Source organism: Microcaecilia unicolor, chromosome 2 (genome assembly GCF_901765095.1).
Source record: "Microcaecilia unicolor chromosome 2, aMicUni1.1, whole genome shotgun sequence".
Lineage (NCBI taxonomy): Eukaryota > Metazoa > Chordata > Amphibia > Gymnophiona > Siphonopidae > Microcaecilia > Microcaecilia unicolor.
The window spans coordinates 50191367-50213307 of NC_044032.1; the positions used below are offsets into that span (position 1 = coordinate 50191367).

Below are 21941 nucleotides of genomic sequence, written 5' to 3' on the forward strand. Positions count from 1 at the left end.
ATCCCGAACTCGGAGGGAGGGATTTGGACAAGATGCACCAGAGCATCTAGGTTTTAGAGGAGGAAAAAGGTGCGTCTTATAGTCCGAATTTTTTTTTCCTATTTCCCTCCTCTAAAACCTAGGTGCGTCTTGTGGTCCAGTGCGTCTTATAGTCCAAAAAATACGGTAGATAACATTGCAGTAGTCTAGCTTAGTTAGGATTATAGCCTTCCTTTCAAAGTACTTGGTTAAGATGGTCTCACAGTGAAAATAAATTCAGTGCAATGTGCAAAATGGAGCAGAAGGTGCTATTTGCATTGATTTACCCTGCAGTTCTGTGGGTGACCTATAATGGAGAAATACATACGTTTACTTTGCCACGCCCTGAAGGTGGTGCAAGCAGAGTCCTTAGGGAAGAATGGTGATCGAATTCCATGGGAGTAAGCCCTAGAACTGCACAAAAAAACTTGAAGGGAGGCTTCCTATGTAGCTCTCCATTTAACCACTGGCTAATGGTAAGGAGCATGAAGAACACAGAGGTTATTTTTAAGTTACTAGAAATTGAACTCGTCTGGTTTCACTTTTCATTTTAAGAGACATACATGCTTCAAGCCTCTCTCAGATCTGACAGATTACTCCTCTCCCTATACACCTGCCAGGTGTCTCATGCAAAGTGAGCCTAGAGCAGCACAGCTCTCAAGGTCCAAAGGGCAATAAAATGGAAATGTTACCAGGAGATGAAATTATAACAGAATCCTATTCTAAATGAGGCTCCACAGCCTGAAGTGTAAGATCTGCATGGTACCGGAGAGAGTTAAACATCAGATGGAAAGGATTAGAGCAGACAGGAGATGAGAGGGTGCCAGGGCGAGACCCCCATGAATTACAGGAAGAATCAGATAGGGAGAAGCCTCTGTGCAAAGACGGGAGGCCAGGTTACCAGCTGACTCACCGAGCCATATCTTCCCCCCCACCTTTCCATAAAGAACTGTATTTCCAAAGCCAAACTCACGGTCTGTCCCAGAGCTGGTGGTGGGAGGCGGGACTAGTGCTGGGCAGACTTATACTGTCTGTGCCGGGGCTGGTGGTTGGGTGGCGGGGATAGTGCTGGGCAGACTTATACGGTCTGTGCCAGAGCCGGTGGTGGGAGGCAGGGATAGTGCTGGGCAAACTTATAGGGTCTGTGCCAGAGCTGGTGGTTGGGAGGCGGGGATAGGGCTGGCCAGACTTATACGGTCTGTGCCCTGAAGAGGACAGTACAAATAAAAAAGTAGCACATATGAATTTATCTTCTTGGGCAGACTGGATGGACCGTGCAGGTCTTTTTCTGCCGTCATCTACTATGTTACTATGTATTAAAAACAGGATTACATTTGTACTTGGATATGAATCTTGATTTGTCCTGTGCCCTGAAAATGGCAAGGCCAAATCAAGATCATGTTGTACCGAATCATACCTTATGCTATGAGTTTATCTGCCGTCATATACTCTGTTACTATGTATAAAACCAGAACTGACTGATATCCGTTTCTAATATCACATATCCTAAAAGAGGAGCCTGAAGTAGGAAGTAGAGATCCCCATAATCAGCAGTCAGGAGAAGGTCATTGTGAGTACATGCCGACGAAGCTGTGCTCTTCTGGGCTCTAATCACAGCTCCACAAATATCAAGTCTGGATTTTACAACTAATTTCTACAGCGCTATAAGACGTATACTGCACTGTACACAAACTCGTAAGAAACAGCCCCTGCTCAGCAGAGCTTACAATCTACTCGGGACAGACAAACAGGACAAATAAGGAATCGGAGAGCTATTTATTTTAGGAATGATTAAAACAAGCATGGCCTGGATTTAAACAGTACCAGACAAAGCATGAGGTACTATACACTGCTCTACAACAGAATTATGCACTCACAAGGGATGCTGCCTTTTCTGCTATTGGTTCCTTTTTACACAACCAGTTGCACGATTTATCTGCTATCAATGATAAGGTTATATTTAGATATCCAATATAAGTAGTATGTTTTATGTATGTGTTTTTACATTTGAATGTGCATTGACTGCATCCCATCTATGCAATAAATGGGTTAAAATTTGATAAATAAATACATAGAGACACAAAGCTGCAAGGTGGAAGGAACAGAGTCAGGAGGTGGTGGTGAAGGGTATAGGATATGAAAACATCATAGTAACTGCAAAAATACAGGAGGCCTGGCCACAAGAGGCCCAAATCTATAGGAAAATAGCAGAATTGTGCCTTTCTGGTCAGAGACCTGGGTAATTACAAGATAATCTCTGGGGGAGGGGAGCCAGTGTCTCTAAATGATTAGCCGTGTACATACCATGACAAAAATGAACCACACCCCATAAGTCAACATCTCTCTCTCTCTCATATATATGATACTTCTCAGTTCATAGGATGTAATTTGTCAGAGCTTAGAAATTCTTTTTTTAAATTAGGCCAATTGTGAGAAAAATATAAAAATTATTTTCATTTGTACTGAGTACATTTCCTTCTCCAGTTATATTTCTTCATACTTTATGATCGTCTGGTTTCCCCAAACTTTGTGTAAAATAATCACCGATTTTTCCTCTTATCAATCTGGGTGTTTTTTACCACTAAGTCCAGTCTTACTGCATTGAGATTTCTATCAATTGAAACTGGTAATGAGAAGTTAACATTGTAACCTCTGGAAGATAGAGCACAGACAACCCTGTACCACCTATACCTTCCTCAGGCCTATTTTAAAACAGGTTCCAGGGCCTCAAACGACAGCCTTGCCTCCAATAAAAATGAAGGACCAGTGATCTCCACCATCCTGTCTAAATAAGTTAAATCCCCCCTTATAATGGGGATTACTATACTGATGAAAAAACCCTCCCTAGAGTTAATGGGGGGGGGGGGGGGGGGGGAGGGGGAAATGGGTTGGAAAGGGAGAGTGAGAAACCCAACCCCAAGAGGGGTGTTTATAGGAGTGCTGAGCAAAACTTTTCTGGTTATTGAATGACAGGGGAGGGGGGTGTTAAGGAATTTATAAAAGTTATTGTTATGCAGAGCACATGGTCTTTGGGTGCCTCTACCCCGCCATCGGAGAAAATTTTTCTTCACTCAATGTGTAATTAAACTCTGGAATTCGTTATCAGAGAATGTGGTAAAGGCGGTTAGCTTAGCGGAGTTTAAAAAAGGTTTGGACGGCTTCCTAAAGGAAAAGTCCATAGACCATTATTAAATGGCCTTGGGGAAAATCCACTATTTCTGGGATAAGCAGTATAAAATGTTTTGTAGTTTTTTTAGGATCTTGCCAGGTATTTGTGACCTGGATTGGCCACTATTGGATAAAGGATGCTGGGCTTCATGGACCTTTGGTCTGTCCCAGTATGGCAATACTTATGTACTTATGACCATTGAGGAGAGGGGTTGTCCTGGATGGGCTCAATAAACTACGGCTGAACTAAGTGGAGGTTTCTGCCAGTACAAACATTAATTATGATGTGGAGGAGTGTTCCAGGTAGGAAGCAGTGGAACCTAGCCTGGGAGTAGGAACAGAGAAAGAACCTGTTCAGAACCAAAGGCAGTAGCCCTGAGAGGTACACTTTTGGGAGAGAGAGTGGACAGACAGGGAGGTCTGATCCATAGTGGCAATAGCTTGCTACAGGAAGAGCCTAACACTGTTCACCCAGAAGGGATGGGTAATGGACTGGAAGAGTTGTAAATACGTGCATACTTTAGGATTTGCAAAAAACGGACTACCAAATTACACCAAGGTCTTGAACTGGAATTTAACCTCAATTTGAATTGGACTTGTTGGATACCTAAAAAGTTGTTTGCTTCCAAAATATACATGAAGTCTGGATGAACAGCCCATTACAGAATTTAAGCAAAGTTCGTTTTGGTTTACGGAATCTGGACTGCAGTGGCTTCTTTGTGCGACAGTGAAGTTTATTTACTCCCGTACTAACAAAGAAAAGAGAATAAAGAGGCAAAAGTGTGATTTAAAACCCTACGGCCTAACACAGTAAGGACTCGATACACAAAGCTCACCATACTGGGAACGTCCGCTTTAGACTGGTTGTGGCCAATCTCAAGCAAACGTTGTTTAACAAGTAATGCACAAAGAGGTTTTCCGTGGCTCTAACGTGTGCCGTTAGCAGCCCCCGAGAACCCCCTGCAAATGTATTACAATGAGCTCATTAGTATTCTGTGCGATGAACAGCCCCAGACGCCTAGCTTTAAAGAGTAAACTTTACGACTGTTCTGGAGCTGTTGGTGAGGAAGGAAGCACAAGCAGACAGCCTGCTTGTGCTTCCTACATTTTGAAGATTCCCTGGTGGTCCAGTGGACTCTGCCAACACCCCTCAACAATTCCCGGGTGGTCTGATGAACCCCGCACCTCCTGTGCCTCTGTGCCTCCCAACAAAAAATAATTGAAGTGGTCTCCATGCTCCCACACCTCCCAAAAGACACCGGTGGTCCCCGCACCACCCTCCCCCCCCCCCCCCCAGCAAAATCATTCTGGTAGTCCAATGGACCCTCCCTCCCCCCCCCCCCCCCCGCACAGATCTACCCTGGTGATCTAGTGACCCTCCCCATACCTGGTGGGAAGCAGTAGAGCCCAGCCTGGGAGATGGAACAAGGAAGGGTCCTTTTCGAAGCTAAAGGCAATAGTCCCAAGAGTACACCTTTGGGGGAGAGTAGACAACAGGGGCATAGCTACGTGGGGCCACAGGGGCATGGGCCCCCACAGATTACGCCCTGGCCCCCCTCTACATTTGAGCCCCCCCCCCCCCCCGCCGCCGCATCAGGTACCTTGTTTGCTGGCAGGTGTCCCAATCCCCGCCAGCCAAAGAGTTTTCTTCAGCGCCGGTCGACTCTGGCGCCTTCGTTGTGGGATCATCTGTTTCTGATGCCTTACGTCCTGCACCATGCATGTAGCCCCTTGCAGGACGTAAGGCGTCAGAAACAGATGATCCCACAACGAAGGTGCCGGAGTCGACCGGCGCTGAAGACTCTTCGGCTGGCGGGGATTGGGGACCCCTGCCAGCAAACAAGGTACCTGATGCGGCGACGAGGCGGCGGCGGGGTTTGCGGTTGCGGTCCAAAGTTGCGGGGAGTGGCGGCTAAACCATGCCCTCCCACCTTGGGCCCCCCCTCCCACCGAGGTCTGGCTACGCCCCTGGTAGACAGACAGGGAGATCTGATCCATAGTGGAGATACCTTCTTGCACGACTGCAACAGGCACAGCCTTAGACTGTTCACCTGGAAGGGACGGGTAATAGTAACATAGTAAATGACGGCAGAAAAAGACCTGCATGGTCCATCCAGTCTGCCCAACAAGATAAACTGAAAGTGCTACTTTTTGTGTATACCTTACCTTGATTTGTACCTGTCCTTTTCAGGGCACAGACCGTGTAAGTCTGCCCAGCACTATCCCCGCCTCCCAACCACCAGCCCCGCCTCCCACCACCGGCTATGGATGAGCTGTAAATATGTGCATACTTTAGGATTTACAACATAGTAACATAGTAGATGACGGCAGAAAAAGACCTGCATGGTCCATCCAGTCTGCCCAAGACAAACTCATATGTGTATACCTTACCTTGAATTGAATTTGTACCTGTCCTTTTCAGGGCACAGACCATATAAGTCTGCCCAGCAGTATTTCCCGCCTCCCAACCACCAGTCCCGCCTCCCATCACCGGCTCTGGTACAGACCGTATAAGTCTGCCCTCCCCTATCCTCGCGTCCCAACCACCACCCCCCCTTCCCCCCACCTGCTCCGCCACCCAATTTCAGCTAAGCTTCTGAGGATCCATTCCTTCTGCACAGGATTCCTCTATGCATATCCCATGCATGTTTGAACTCTGTTACCGTTTTCATCTCCACCACCTTCCACGGGAGGGCATACAAATGGACTACTAAATCACACCCAAGTCTTGAATTGGCACTTAGCTAATTTTATTCTAATTTGAGGTTGTTTGGAATACAATCTGATTTGTTGATACTAAAAGAAGGATTGTTTGCCTCCAGAATACCTAAAGTCTGGATGCACTGCTTATTGCAGAGTTAAAGTAAAGTTCGTGTTTGGTTTTTAATACCCAGACTGGAGTATTTTCTTTGCGCAAGACTGAAATTTATTAGCTCCCGGACTAACAAAGAAAAAGGTAAACAATAAATACCTAGCTCAACAACCTACGGCCTACCGGAGCAAGTCCGGCCCTGGCCTGCGCCCAGCTCAGAAGCAGACCTAAACCTTTTACTGTTACCCTGGTTTCCGGTGCCAACCTTAAGAGCTAGCTGGTGTCCAGAACTGCGGTGGAGTCAGGTTACATATGTATCACAAAGAAAAAAAAAAGGATTTATTTATTTGTTGCATTTGTATCCCACATTTTCCCCACCTTTTTGCAGGCTCAATGTGGCTTACATTATGCCGTATTGGCGATCGCCATTTCCGGAATGAGTAATACAAAGTATTGTTACACTAAAGTTCATAAATGTTAAGGTAAATTATAAAATAAGTTGGATAAACAGTTCATTTCAGGCATCTACTATAATAAAACTCGCCCTCAACGTTCTGAGGACACTGACGTCAGTGAAGCCAAGCTCTGACTTCCTTCAAAAAGGTTCGTGGTGGTGAAGCCACCAAAATCGCTCCGGGCCCTGCCCTTGAGGGCGGAGCAATGGCAGAACAACGAAGGGGTTGGCAGGGAGGGAGGCAGGGAGGCGGGGGGGTGGGAAATCGCACCGGGCCCCGCCCTCGCGTCAAACGTCATGACGTTGGGGGCAGAGCAATGGCAGAACAACGAAGGGGTTGGCCGGGGGGGGGGGGGGTGTTGGCGACGAAAACCTTGCTAGCGCCCGTTTCATTTGCTCTGAAACGGGCCTCTTTTAATAGTAAGATATAAAAGGTAATGCGTTAATGTTCATTAATATCTGCTCTAAACAGTATCTAGTATTCCTGCTGGCAATTAACCAAAGCCCCAGTCATTCTTCCCTCACTGCGGCAGCTTTTTCCTGTACCCCTCCCTGCCCATCTTCAAATCATTGCTCAAAGTCCACCTCTTCAATGTCGCCTTCGGCACCTAACCACTACACCTCTACTCAGGAAATCTAGACTGCCCCAACTTGACATTTCGTTCTTTAGATTGTAAGCTCCTTTGAGCAGGGACCGTCCTTCTTTGTTAACTTGTACAGCGCTGCGTAACCCTAGTAGCGCTCTAGAAATGTTAAGTAGTAGTAGTAGTCACAGACCAATACATAGACTGCTACTACTGGAAGGCAAGTTGAAAAGCAGAAGAAAAGAAAAAGGATGAAACAGGGACACCTTAAGTCTGCTGAGTGCACCCACACCCCCAAAAGACAAACTTAGGCAAAACCAAATTAAAGTGGGGAGGGCCAAAGGCTAAAGTGAGTAGTCCTCTTATCACCCACCATTCTTTCATGGATCCAGCGAGTGATGTTTTGGGTGCAATCACAGCAGAATGCAGCTTTGTTGAACTAGTGGCATACCTAGGACTGGTTTTTTGGTGGGGTCCATGAGACCATGAGATGTATATACAGAAACCATCATTAACCAGAGTTTTTGGCAAACTGTATTTTGGCAAATATTTTCAGGAACAGCCACTCTAGAAGTTTGATTCCATCCTTTTTTAGTTAAGTTTTTACTTTATCACAGGTGGTCTATAGAGCTCTGTCCATTTCTAGTTCTGACATTGAATAATACTTTGGCCCGCCAGGGATAGTACGGTACTCATTCATGTGGGCTCTCTGGGTATAAAGGCTGCCCATCCCTGCACTTAACCGTGTAAATTTTGACACCTCCTCTCATTGGCCCATGCTGCTGCCGCTAACTAGATGGCCCTGACTCCAAAATGATAGGGTCATTCCTAGCTATTTCCCGTGTGTCACACATCACACACAACACATTCAAGCCACTGGAGCCAGCTCTGTGGGTGCTTCAGTACCCCCAATCTTGAACAAATTTCTTGACTGGGTCCTGGGAAAGATATTTCCATTGGGTTTAGCACCCCCAATAATTTTGAAAAGTTGGTTCCCATGATTCAAGCATCCAAATAAGCACTAGCACTTCTCCTTTAGAAAAGAGATTGCATTTCATTCCTGAAATACCGCCGTCAGTAAAGAAAAGAATTGACAATACTCCTTTTAACTAATTAAATTTTTGTAAGCATATGGTAAAAGGCGAGAAAGTTTTCAAAAATGTTGTCTTGTGAACTGCAGGTTAAGTGCAAAAGCAGTGCAGAAAGTGCTTTACCATGCACACGACTTCCCAAGGAAGCAGAACAGCAGCAAAGAGAAGGCCGAACTGGAAAATTAAAAAGCCAACCAAACCCTCAGTTTAAGGCCTCGGCACATGGAATTCTGCACTTCACAAACAACCGCCACTCAGAACACTCTGCCATGACTTTTAACATGAAAAACACACACTGAATGTAAAACAAATCTGTGCTTTCTCTCCCGTCTCCCCCTCAGAAGCACAATGGTACCGTCTCAGCGACTGCAGCCCTTAACCCTTTTACTGCCACATCAACGACGTTAACACTTTACGAGCTTGCTCGGCTGGTCTGCTGTTGGAAGAGGGGAGGAGGAGTTGCTCGTTTTAGGATCATGTTAACTCTTTCCCAATCCAGTGTCCCGGAGAAGGCAGGCCTATGCGATCGGCGCCGATCTGAATCCACCTCCTCCTAACTTTGCCCGCGCTGCAGCATCGCACGGCGAGGGGACGGATGCTGTGTCACTTCTCTAACCCTGCCTGGCGGCGCTCCAAGCTCACATTGATTCACTAGGAATAGTAGTGCAAATTGCAATCATTCGTATTCTTCCCAGACGAATCCGGGAAAACAATTCCTCATCTATCATCCTCTCAGTGACAGTCCTCCGCCGTACCTGCTACCCCCACCATTTAGAATACAAAGACCCCCGGTAGAAGCAACACAATAAGGATGGGAGGGAAAAAAATAATAAGTGGGTGCGAGGAACCAGGCGAGAGACAGCGCCGGAACCGCACCCAAATCCAGGGGAATGGGGCAGTGTGTCTGGAATATTACAGGGCAAAAGGCTCATCCTCCCCACCTTACACACACGCACTGTATTTTCCTTTCTGTAGAGTGAAAAAAGGGAGGCAGGAGGAGCATTGCTGTCTCTGATTTCGCAGTGTATCGCTGACAACCTGCTCCCCCACAACAAAAGCGAATTCAAACCACGACATTAGTCATTACGGAACCTGCACAAATAGCATCCCCGATCGGCCGCAAAGCCACAGCAGGGTTTCGTTTTTTTGGATGTCAAGAGGCGATTTGGCACCAGAATTGTATTTTCTCTTGTCTTTTGTTAACACGCGATTATCGTATGTCAGTATCAATGCTGTATTGTCACGACGGCGCTCTGTCACCTCCCAAATGACAGGCGTTGAGACAATGAAAACAAAACGTTATCCAAAACGGGCGATCTTGTACAACATCGGCGATGACAACGAAAGATCTCTCTCTCTGCCTAAGGCGTTTGCAAAGCACTTGTTTAAAAAAAAAATGCATTTTCATCCCAAGCTCCCCCCACCACCAAAAAAAACCATCGTTCATCACTGGACCCTGCTCTCAACAAACAAGCTATATGCCTTCAGATCTAACAATTTCACAAGCTGCCCTCCAAGATCCGTCATTTCTGTGTTGTAAACACATGTGTGAGATGCAACTCATTAAATGTACGGACTGCAATGATGCAATAAGAAAGGGCTATTCAGATGGACTGCGAGGCCTCGCCTACACCAGCCACAATGGGGGGAAAAACGCTTTAAAAAAATACTTCTTATTCCCAGCTATAAACGGTTCCCAAATGTATATCCTCCTGTACATGTCATACGATCCCAGCACGGGTGCTCTGTCGGTGGGGGGAGGGGGGAAGGAAAGAGAGACAGAGATTAAAGTATTATTCCAACCCCTGGCACAAGAAAGCGGACATGGCCTAAAGCAGAAACTCAACAGCATGCTGTGCCGAAGTGACACAGTAAATATCGATTTATTTATTTGTTTGCACGCTGTCTCCCTTTCGGAATGCAACCATGCCCCAAGTTTCGCATTTCTATAGCGAACAGCTGCAGCCTTTTGTTTGACAGCACCGTAGCAGTTTCAAAACAAAAGCGGGTGCTGGTGGTGGTGAGACGTGCCCCGGGCAATCAGAGGCAAACCCACATCACTGCAGATTCAAGCTCTCTCCAGTCACAATGCAGCCTCCTACTCGCCCAGCAGCAGCAAGCTATGGCTACTCCCCCACTCGCCACTACGTTTCAAAGGGTAGCCAAGACAAGAAGCAGCAGCAGCAGCGTCGCCTTACCTTGGCTCCTGTTGCGGAGGAGAAATCCAAGGCTGCTCCGGGGCTTCAGATCCCTGCCTTCCGTTTCATGAGTGCAGATAAAAGGGGCTTTTCCTGCCCGGGTCCGCCACACAGCCTGGACAACAGAAAGCCCCAGCCAGACGACACATAAGCCCAGCCCCCACCGGCACCACGTGCGAAGGCTTTAAAGGAGGCTCCGCCGCTTGGCAGTCTGGGAAGTGGAGTCCTGCCCAGAGGATCAAGCCACCGACTGCCCTGCTTTCATGGTTGATGATTTCCCAGCCCAGAGCTGCTCCTGTCTCACGCTTCCCGGGCGTGGAAGGGAGGGGGGCAGAGTTAGATGCTTTGATCTGCAGCTCTCTTGACCAGGGACGACGTCAGCCGGCTCCTAGGAACTGTTATTCACCTCTCTGCCTATTTTAATTTTATTTCACTATTATTTTGTGAACTATCCCTTTGTATCTATCTATTCATTCATTTATTTTTAACAATTTTTAATTTATCTATTTATTTATTACCTTAATTGTTAAATCTATTAATTTTGGTAGTATGTAACCCTGGTCTCACCAATCCGGGCACCAGCTAGCAACTTTATGAGCTGAGGCTTTATTTCTTTTAACTCTGTTCTTTCCTTTACCAGTCTCGGAGTAAATAAGTTTCAGTCTCACTTAAAGAAAAGATTCCATTCCAAAGTTTTTATGCGCAACAACGGGCAGTTCAAATCAGTGACGTAGCTACATGGGGCCATGGGGCCGTAGATTTGGGCTGGACCCCCCTGCCGACGACCCTCTTGACCCCCCTCCCACCGCCAACCCGCTGTCGCCGTGGGCTACCTTTGCTGGCAGGGGACCCCAATCCCCGCCAGCCGAGGAGGTCCTCTTCTTCCCGCGAAGGCTTCGTTCTGTTTCTGTGAGTCTGACGTCAGAAACAGAACGAAGCCTTCGCGGGAAGAAGAGGACCTCCTCGGCTGGCGGGGATTGGGGTCTCCTGCCATGGTGGCAGGAGGGGGGTTGAGAGGGTCGTCAGCAGGGGTCATCAAAGTTGGCGGCGGGGGAGGGGGTCAGCAATGGCGGGGGGTCGGCGGCGCCAGGGGGGGCTAAAATGTGCCCCCTCACCTCGGGCTCTGGACCCCCCTCCCGCCGAAGTCTGGCTACGTCCCTGGTTCAAATCCTTTTTTACAACAACAATTTGTAATACAACTTGATTTCAGCTCCAAACTGTAAATCCAGATCCAAACTTTTTAAATTCAATTTATAATCCAACAGTATGTACATATTTACAGTTCCTCTTGTCCATACCCATCCCTTCTGGGTGTAGCAACCTAAGGCTGTGCCTGCAGCTCTTTTGCAGCAATCAGATCTTTCTGTGGATCAGACATCCCTATCTGTCCACAGTCCTCAACGGGCTGTCACCTTTGGCTCCAAACAGCTCCCAGGCTGGGATTCCCCTACTTCCCACCTGCAGCGCTCCTCCATGTCACGTATTATTGCTGGAATTTGCTGAAATCTCTTTGGTCAGCCTTAGAGCCCAATGCACAAAGGCAGCCATAACATTTAGCGAATCGCAAACAGCAAGCCATGCACAAAGGGGATCGCATCTAAATGATCTACATAGATCCCCTTTGTACATGTTCACTGTTTGTGAGTCTGAGTTATCAAATGTATTTCCTGGGTGGTCCAATTGATTCCAACCCCCCCCCCCCCCAATATTTTTTAAAATTTCCCTGGTGGTCAAGTGGACCCCGACTTTCCCCCCACTTGTGGCCCTCCCGAAATCATTCTTTTTATTTTCCCTGGTGATCTAGTGAATGGAACCTTCCCCCCCCCCCCCCTTTCACACAACAGCTCCTCCCTCCTGCCTCATACTCACCTGGAACAAAATGGTAGCACCCAGTACATCCCCTTATATGGTGCTTAGCCCTGCCCAGTACATTCCATAATGCATTGGGCAGGGCCTGGGTGACACCATTTTGTTCCAGGCGGGCCCGAGGCAGGAGGGAGGAGCTGTTGCTCTTGCCCTCCGGCCTCCACCTTCTAAAGGTACAGAGAGGGGTGTGGGGGATCAGAGATAGGGATGGGGTCAGGAGGGGGTGTGCACATGCAAGGGGGGGAAGGGATCCAGTTCATTAGACCACCAGGGGAAAAAAATTAATCAGGAAGGACCCTGGGGGGGGGGGGGGGGTCAGGGTCCACTGGACCACCAGGGAATTAAATAAGATTCGCAGGGGGGATGTTGGGGTCCATTGGACCACCAGGGAAATTTTTAAAAATCTAGGGGGTGGGGGGTGAGACCTCACGATGGGGCTCGGCTGGGGGGGGGGCACCGGGAGGTGAGAGGTCAGAAGCACAAGCAGGCAGCCTTTTGCAGCTGCCTGTTTGTGCTTCCTTCCTCTCTGACAGCTCCAGAGCAGCTGTAAAATTAATTCCCACGTAGGAACTGGATGGGCTTCCTCTCATTTGCCACACCGGGAATCACTAACTTAGTAAAAGAGGCTCCAAATTTTTCCAATAATAATCCCAAAGGGCCATTTTGAGGATTGCCCAGCAAGAGGAGGGAGGGAGTCCTAGTCCTTTCTCCTTCTTCAAGGTGGGGGGGGTTGGGTTGGGGGGCCACTGCTAGACCACAGGAGCTAGTCTATGGGGGGTCCTGGCCAGGGGTCCCACTGGACCACCGGGCTTTTATTTATTTTGGGGGGCTGGGGTCCACCAGGCCCTCATGTCTTTGGGGGGGGATCTAGGGTCCACAGGACCACCAGGCCCTAGCATCCTTGGCGGGTCTGGGGTCCACCGGACCATCTGCTCCAGCTTGTTCCTGTCCGCCCGATCCGGCTTCTCCCTGCTTGGTCCAGTCCATCTGCTCCAGCCTGTTCCAGTCCGCCCGATCCGGCTTCTCCCTGCTTGGTCCAGTCCATCTGCTCCAGCTTGTTCCAGTCCACCTGATCCGGCTACTCCCTGCTTGGTCCAGTCCATCTGCTCCAGCTTGTTCCAGTCTGCCTGATCCAGCTTCTCCCTGCTTGTCCAATCCATCTGCTCCAGCTTGTTCCAGTCCGCCCGATCCTGCTTCTCCCTGCTTGGTCCAGTCCATCTGCTCCAGCCTGTTCCAGTCCATCTGCTCCAGCCTGTTCCAGCCCGCCTAATCCAGCTTCTTCCTGCTTCTTCCAGCCATCTGCTCCAGCTTGTTCCAGTCCGCCTGATCCAGCTTCTCCCTGCTTGTCCAATCCATCTGCTCCAGCTTGTTCCAGTCCGCCCGATCCTGCTTCTCCCTGCTTGCTCCAGTCCATCTGCTCCAGCCTGTTCCAGTCCGCCTGATCCTGCTTGTTCCAGCCCGCCTGATCCAGCTTGTTCCAGTCCGTCTGCTCCAGCTTGTTCCAGTCCGCCTGATCCAGCTCATTCTAGTCCGCCAGCTCCTGCTCCAAACCATTCCAGCTTGTTCCAGTCCTGCTGCTGTGCTCTCCACTGCACTCACCTGCTCCTGCCTGCCTGCCTGCTGCCCAATCACCTGCTCCTGCCTGCTAGCCACTCAACCTGCCAACTAGCCAATCACCTGTTCCTGCCCGCCTGCCTGCTAGCCAATCGATCAGCCGGCCGCTTGTTAGCCCTTCAACTTGCCTGCCTGTCTGCCCATCAACAACCTGCCACTTTACCAGCCCTTCACCCTCCTGACTGACTGCTCACCCTGAAACCTGCCTGCCTCCCAGTCCATCTTCCTGCCAGCTCATCACTCCCCTGCCCGACTGCTCACCCTCACCTGCCTGTCTCCCAGCCCATCTACCTGCCCCCGTGAACACCTCAGTCACTACTCATAGCCCCCATTCACATTCTATTCCTTGCCCTGTCCCTCCCTAATCTTTTCCCCCTCCCACCGCTGTATACCACACGAACTCACTGCCCATCCATGTCCTCTCCCGTCCTGCTCACTACTGCAATACCCTACCCACCCCTGTCCCCCACCACCTCACCATCCCTATTGTCCTCCTCCTCCTTCCTAGCTCTCAACCTTCAACACCTCCTTCCTGCCATGAACCCTTCCCCATTCCTCCTAAGTGCATCCCGTCTTCGTCGCCCTATCTCCCCCACCCTTCTCCGCACTCTCTTGCTCCTTCTCCTGCTATCCGCGGGAGACATCAAACCCAACCCAGGTCCCCCACACCTGTCCTCGTCCTCATCTCATCTATGCAAATGTTTCCGCAATATCTCCAATCTCATCTCTATTCCCCTCCTCCTCCCTCCCTTCTCGTGTGCCCTGTGGAATGCCCACTCGGTCTACAACAAATTTTCCTTCACCCACGATCTCTTCATCTCCCATTCCCTTCAACTGCTCGTCCTAACTGAAACCTGGCTCAACCCTGACGACTGTGCCTCAATCGCGGCCTTATGCCACGGAGGTTATCTTTTCTCCCATTTGCCCTGCCCAGTTGGCCGCAGTGGCGGCATCGGGCTACTACTTTCGCCCTCCTGCAGTTTTCAACCTCTCCTCCTACCGCAGTCTCACTGCTTCTCATCCTTTGAAGTTCACTCCATCCGTCTATTCTACCCGCTGCCACTCAGAGTTGCAGTCATTTACCGCCCCCCTGATAAGTCCCTCCCTTCCTTCCTTACCGACTTCGATGCCTGGCTCTCCGTTTTTCTTGAGCCCTCATCCCCATCCCTCATTCTTGGTGACTTCAACATACGCACTGATAACCCATCCGACTCATACGCTTCTCAGTTCCTCACTCTAACCTCCTCCTTCAACCTCCAACTGAGCTCCACCACCCCTACTCACCAATCTGGCCACTGCCTTGATCTCGTCCTCTCTTCTACCTGCTCACCCTCTAATTTCCGCGTATCAGCTCTTCCTCTCTCTGACCATCACCTGATCACATTCGCACATCATCACCCTCCCCCTCAGACTCACCCAACACTAACCACTACTTCCAGGAATCTCCAGGCTGTTGACCCCTCCACCTTATCCTCTAGTATCTCTGATCTCCTCCCTTCCATCATGTCCTCCGAGTCTGTTGACAAAGCTTTCTCCACTTACAATGCCACTCTCTCCTCTGCTCTAGACACCCTTGCACCGTCCATCTCCCGTCCCACAAGGCGTACCAATCCCCAGCCCTGGCTGACCCCTTGCACCCGATACCTTCGCTCCTGCGCCCGTTCGGCTGAACGCCTCTGGAGGAAATCTCGCACCTATACTGATTTCATTCACTACAAATTCATGCTATCCTCCTTCCAGTCCTCCCTATTCCTCGCCAAACAGGACTATTACACCCAATTGACTAATTCCCTTAGCTCTAACCCTCGTTGTCTCTTCGCCACCCTCAACTCCCTCCTCAAAGTGCCCTCCGCTCCCATCCCCCCTCACTCTCTCCCCAATCTCTGGCCGACTACTTCCGCGACAAGGTCCAGAAGATCAACCTCGAATTCACCACCAAACCTTCTCCTCCTCTTCATCCTATAACCCACTCTCTCAACCAACCAACCCAGGCCTCCTTCTCCTCTTTTCCTGATATCACCGAAGAGGAAACCGCCCATCTCCTCTCCTCCTCAAAATGCACCACCTGTTCCTCAGACCCCATCCCCACCAACTTACTTAACACCATCTCTCCTACTATCACCCCCCCATCTGTCATATCATCAACCTCTCTCTCTCCATTGCAACTGTCCCAGACACCTTCAAGCATGCTGTAGTCACACCACTCCTCAAAAAACCATCACTTGACCCTACCTGTCCCTCCAACTACCACCCCATTTCCCTCCTACCCTTCCTCTCCAAGATACTTGAACGCGCTGTTCACAGCCGCTGCCTTGATTTTCTCTCCTCTCATGCCATCCTCGATCTGCTTCAATACGGCTTTCGCCCCCTACACTCGACAGAAATGGCACTATCTAAAGTCTGCAATGACCTGTTCCTCGCCAAATCCAAAGGTCACTACTCCATCCTCATCCTCCTAGACCTATCCACCGCTTTTGACACCGTCAATCACAACTTACTTCTTGACACACTGTCCTCTTTTGGGTTCCAGGGCTCTGTCCTCTCCTGGTTCTCCTCTTATCTCTCCCATCGTACCTTCAGAGTACACTCTCATGGTTCGTCCTCCACCCCTATCCTGCTCTCTGTTGGAGTTCCTCAGGGATCTGTCCTTGGACCCCCTTCTTTTTTCAGTCTACACCTCTTCCCTGGGCTACCTGATCTCATCTCATGGTTTCCACTATCATCTTTATGCTGACGACACCCAGCTTTATCTCTCCACACCAGACATCACTGCGGAAACCCAGGCCAAAGTATCGACCTGCTTATCCGACATTGCTGCCTGGATGTCCAACCGCCACCTGAAACTGAACATGGCCAAGACCGAACTTATTGTCTTCCCACCCAAGCCCACTTCTCCTCTCCCTTCACTCTCTATCTCAGTTGATAACACCCTCATCGTCCCCGTCTCATCTGCCCACAACCTCGGTGTCATCTTCGACTCCTCCCTCTCCTTCTCTGCGCATATCCAGCAGATAGCCAAGACCTGTCGCTTCTTCCTCTACAACATTAGCAAAATTCGCCCCTTCCTCTCTGAGCACACCACCCGAACTCTCATCCACTCTCTCATTACCTCTCGCCTTGACTACTACAACCTACTCCTCACTGGCCTCCCACTTAGCCATCTATCCCCCCTTCAGTCTGTTCAGAACTCTGCTACACGTCTTATCTTCCGCCTTGACCGATATACTCATATCACCCCTCTCCTCAAGTCACTTCACTGGCTTCCGATCAGATACCGCATACAGTTCAAGCTTCTCCTACTAACCTACAAATGCACTCAATCTGCAGCCCCTCCTTACCTCTCTACCCTCATCTCCCCTTACGTTCCTACCCGTAACCTCCGCTCTCAAGACAAATCCCTCCTTTCAGTACCCTTCTCCACCACTGCCAACTCCAGGCTCCGCCCTTTCTGCCTCGCCTGAGCCCATACGCCAGGCCCCCTCCCTGCCCATCTTCAAATCATTGCTCAAAGCCCACCTTTTCAATGTCGCCTTCGGCACCTAACCACTTCGCCTCTACTCAGGAAATCTAGACTACCCCAACTTGACATTTCGTCCTTTAGATTGTAAGCTCCTTTGAGCAGGGACCGTCCTTCTTTGTTAATTTGTACAGCGCTGCGTAACCCTAGTAGCGCTCTAGAAATGTTAAGTAGTAGTAGTAATTTAACAGGAGATCATCCCCTCCCTATGACTTGGCACAACCCTAATGCCAACTCTGATCTGGCATACGGTTTGCTGCAGGAGGAGCACCCTTGTTTGGCGCGCTGCCCACTGAGCATTGGGGAGGAATAGATGATGACCTCTTTTGCATGCATTTGCATGCTCATTGTGCTCAGAGCTATTCTTAATCTACTTCAATCTGGCTTTTGCCCTCTACATTCAACTGAATCAGGCTTTGCTAAAGTCTCCATTGACCTGTTCCTGGCCAGATCCAAAGGTCTCTATTCTATCCTCGTCCTTCTCGATCTATCTGCTGCTTTTGACACTGTTGATCACCACCTACTCCCTGATATGCTGTCCTCACTTGGATTTCAGGGCTCTGTTTTTTCTTGTTTTTTTTCTTATCTCTCTCATCGCACTTTTATGCTCTGGTGTATGCTCTGGTAGATCCTACTCCACTTCTATCCCACTCTCAGTTGGTGTACCTCAGGGTTCTGTCTTGGGACCTCTTCTTTTCTCCATCTATACTTCTTCCACAGTGCTCTGATCTTTTCCCATGGTTTTCAGCATTGCCCTTATGCTGATGACTCCCAGATCTACCTCGTCATAACAGAAATTTCAGCAGGAACCCAGGCCTAAGTCTCAGCCTGTGTGTCAAAGATTGCTGCCTGAATGTCTCACCACCATAGGCGCCAACTCCGTGGGGGCTGTGGGTGCTCGAGCATCCCCAATATTTCACCCACCAGAAGTTCCCTTCCAGCCCAGAATTTTTTTATTTATTTATTTATTTATTATTTATTCAGTTTCATCAAACATTTCAAGAAAACATCTTGGTAGGAAAAGCAACATAAAAAGAAAAATTAAACATATATCATTAAAGATTAACAATCTATAAAGAAATTATAAGTACTCAAGTCCATAAATTGGAAATCCAAGATTCAGGAATACAAGGAGAATCGAAAAACAAATTCAGGAAATTGAATTAAATTAATGCAAATTCTATTGAGGTGTATTACTTATTCCTTTAGCGTTTATCCTTCTTACCGAAGTTATAAGTGCTGATGCATGCGCGGGCTCTGTAAACACATATTTCTTCCCATCAAGTCTTACTATACATTTGCAGGGGTACCTTAAAAAAAAGGTGCCCCCCAGATGTATTATTTCAGACTTAAGGAGCAAGAATTGTTTCCTCCGTCTCCTTGTCTCCTTAGAGACATCAGGAAATAATAATATCTTATAACCCAAAAAGGGTTTTTCTCTGTTACGAAAGAAAAGACGGAAGATCCAATTTTTATCCGGTAACAACGCAACGGTAGCAACCAAAGTTGCCGCCTTTGCTAATTCGGAATCAGAAGTCTCAAGCAAAAGAGATACATCTATTGGAGTTTCAGGAATTTGATTCAGTTCTTTTCCTGGAACATAATAAACAGAAGTAAAAGGTGGTAAATTCTGGTCTGATATATTCAAAATATCTCGCAAGTATCTCTTTAACATATCAAGAGGAGGAACAGTCTTTATCTTGGGAAAATTTACAAATCTTAAATTATGACTTTTAGTGTAATTATCAAAGATTTCCATTTTTTTTCTAAGATTAGTCAAGTCATTTGTCATCAAAGGTTGTAATGTTTCCAGTTTCATAATTCTTTGATCAGCCTTTTCGGCTTTACTATCCAATTCTTTAGTCTTTTCCTCCATCTTTCTTAAGTCTTTTTCTAATAAGTTCACTTTTGGAACAGTTTCATTTGCCTGTTTCAAAAAAGAATGTCCCAAGGCAGAAACTAAATCCTATAGTTTATCTAAAGTTACCTCCTTTGGTTTGACAATTAATTCCTTAGGCATTTCAAACCTCTCAGACGCCATCACATGGATCTCGCTCTGTCCTTCGGTGCTTCTCCCCGCATTCCACGGTGGTAGCGTCTCTCCAACTTGCGATGAAAGCGAGTCCTCCACTCGAAGTTCTTCCGGGTCAACCCCACTTTCGTTGGGAGACCCCGTCGAGTCAGCAAGAAAGGAGCTTGCTCCAACCGGCTGGGGAGGCGGAGTCCGCATAGCGGGGCTGAGAGTGGTGTCTAATCCAGGGGAGACCGAGTCTCCTAACACCCAGCCCAGAATTTTAAAAGTCCCTCCCTCCCTCTGAGTTCCAGGGCCGTCCGTCCCTCCGTCCATCCGTCCGAATTTTAAAAGCCATCTTCTTACCTCGTCGGGGTTACGGCGGCAGCAGCATGCAGTGAAAAGCGTGCAGGCTTGGCGCCTCAGCCTTCCCTTCTCTGTCTCTCAGCTCTGGTCCCGCCCTTGCGGAAACAGGAAATGAGGGTGGGACCAGAGCTGAGAGACAGTCAGAGAAGGGAAGGCTGAAGCGCCGAGCCTGCACACTTTTCACTGCGTGCTGCTGCCGCCGGTACCCCGACGAGGTAAGAAGATGGCTTTTAAAATTCAGAGAGAGGGACTCTGGAACTCGGAGGGAGGGGGGAGACCCTGGAACTCGGAGGGAGAGACCCTAGAACTCGGTGGGAGGGAGGGAGGGGGGCCTTGGAACTCAGAGGGAGGGAGGGACAGACGGCCCTGGAACTCAGAGGGAGGGAGGGAGGGACTTTTAAAATTCTGGGCTGGAAGGGAACTTCCGGTGGGTGAAATGTTGGGGGTGCTCGAGCACCCACAGCACCCATGGAGTTGGCTAGGCATGCTCTCCTTGCATTTGTGTGCTGTGGATTTTGCACGCGCAATTTGTACAATCATGACTAATGGCAGTTATGCACGTAACTGCTAATTAGTGCCAATTAACACCAATTATAGCCACTAATTGGTTGCTAATGCTAATTACTACTACTATTTGCTACTAGGGTTAATTAGCAGTTAATTATTGTTACATGCATAACTGACACTAGTCTATAACTTGCATGCAAAATTTTGCGTGCAAACCCCCAGATTATATATGTTTCCCAAAGTTGGGCATCCAAATTTGGGCACCAATGGCAGATCTGTATGCAAGTCAATTACATAATGAGGCATCAATAATTGGCAGCAATTTAGAGTTACACGCGCATCTACCCCATGCGCTATTCTATAAAATTTGCACCTAAATTTCAAAGTGCACAACTCCAAAATGATGTGGCCATGGGAGGGGCATAGGTGGCTCAGGCATGGTGTTATAGAATACTATCACTTGTGTGCCCAACAGCCATAAATTGGGTGCCGTCATTTCCACCAGCTTTTGGCAACCATAAATGCTGGCCCTCAAAGTTATATAAAACTTCCGTCCCAGACCTCCAGTTTTTATCTACCACAGTTCAATTTCAATACACTCTTATTTATTCATTCAGTTTTTCGGGGATCATCAGGTTATTCCTTCAGCAGCTCCCATTTGGGCACAGCGTCCCATCAGTTGTGGCGCTGTGTACATCCTCATAGATCAACCCGAGATATTTTTTTATATATATTTTTGTGTGTAGTACTTTCAAACATTTCTAATCCTATATAATAATTCTCACCTCCAACGTTCTGTGCTTGGGACCGTGGCTCCCTGGCTGGAGGTGGTCTGGAGGCAGACACACACGGACATCACTGACGTCAAGACAGCTGATTCCAAGTTTATCTGCGTGCGTCTGACGTCAGACGCACGCAGAGGAACTTCCAGACAAGATGATTGAGGAAACTACGCGAATGGCAGAACAACACTTGGGCTGTCAGCACAGGTAGTGCACTACGGCGGCGGGGGGGGGGGAGTTTTTCGGCGGTCCGGGGGGGATCGACAGGTTCACTGAAGGGGGGCGTTCAAGGGGGCTGTAGCGCGAGGGGTTGACAGATGATTCCGAGGCAGTAGGAGTAGGACTCCTCCCCTAGCCTTGGAATCAGCTGTCTTGACGTCAGTGATGTCCGTGCGTGTCTGCCTCCAGACCACCTCCAGCCAGGGAGCCACGGTCCTAAGCGAGACAGAAGGCGCGAAGTCTGGAGTTGGCAGTAGTGGAGAAGGGAACAGATAAGAAGGATTTATTCATGGAGCGGAGTGCACGGGAAGGGGTGTAGGGAAGGACGAGTGTGGAGAGATACTGGGGAGCAGCAGAGTGAGTACATTTATAGGTTAGTAGAAGAAGTTTGAACAGGATGCGAAAACGGATAGGGAGCCAGTGAAGTGACTTGAGGAGAGGAGTAGTATGAGTAAAGCGACCCTGGCGGAAGACGAGACGGGCAGCAGAGTTTTGAACCGATTGGAGAGGAGAGAGGTGACTAAGTGGGAGGCCAGCAAGAAGCAGATTGCAGTAGTCTAAACGAGAGGTGACAACGGTGTGGATGAGGGTTTTGGTAGAGTGCTCAGAAAGAAAGGGGTGGATTTTACGGATATTGTAAAGAAAGAAATGACAGGTCTTGGTGGTCTGCTGGATATGAGCAGAGAAGGAGAGAGAAGAGTCAAAGATAACCCCAAGGTTTTGAGCTGAGGAGA

General features: G+C 48.7%; 1 protein-coding gene across 1 annotated transcript in view; it reads right to left on the reverse strand.

Annotated features, from left to right (window-relative positions):
- The window catches only part of CTIF (cap binding complex dependent translation initiation factor), a 531105-nt gene extending 520648 nt beyond the window's left edge, over positions 1 to 10457 (reverse strand). The window contains exon 1 of the mRNA XM_030192931.1: positions 10326 to 10457. The gene's annotated coding sequence lies outside the window, so the exon portion shown is untranslated. The remainder of the gene's footprint in view (positions 1 to 10325) is intronic.
- Between the last annotated feature and the right edge of the window lie 11484 nt (positions 10458 to 21941).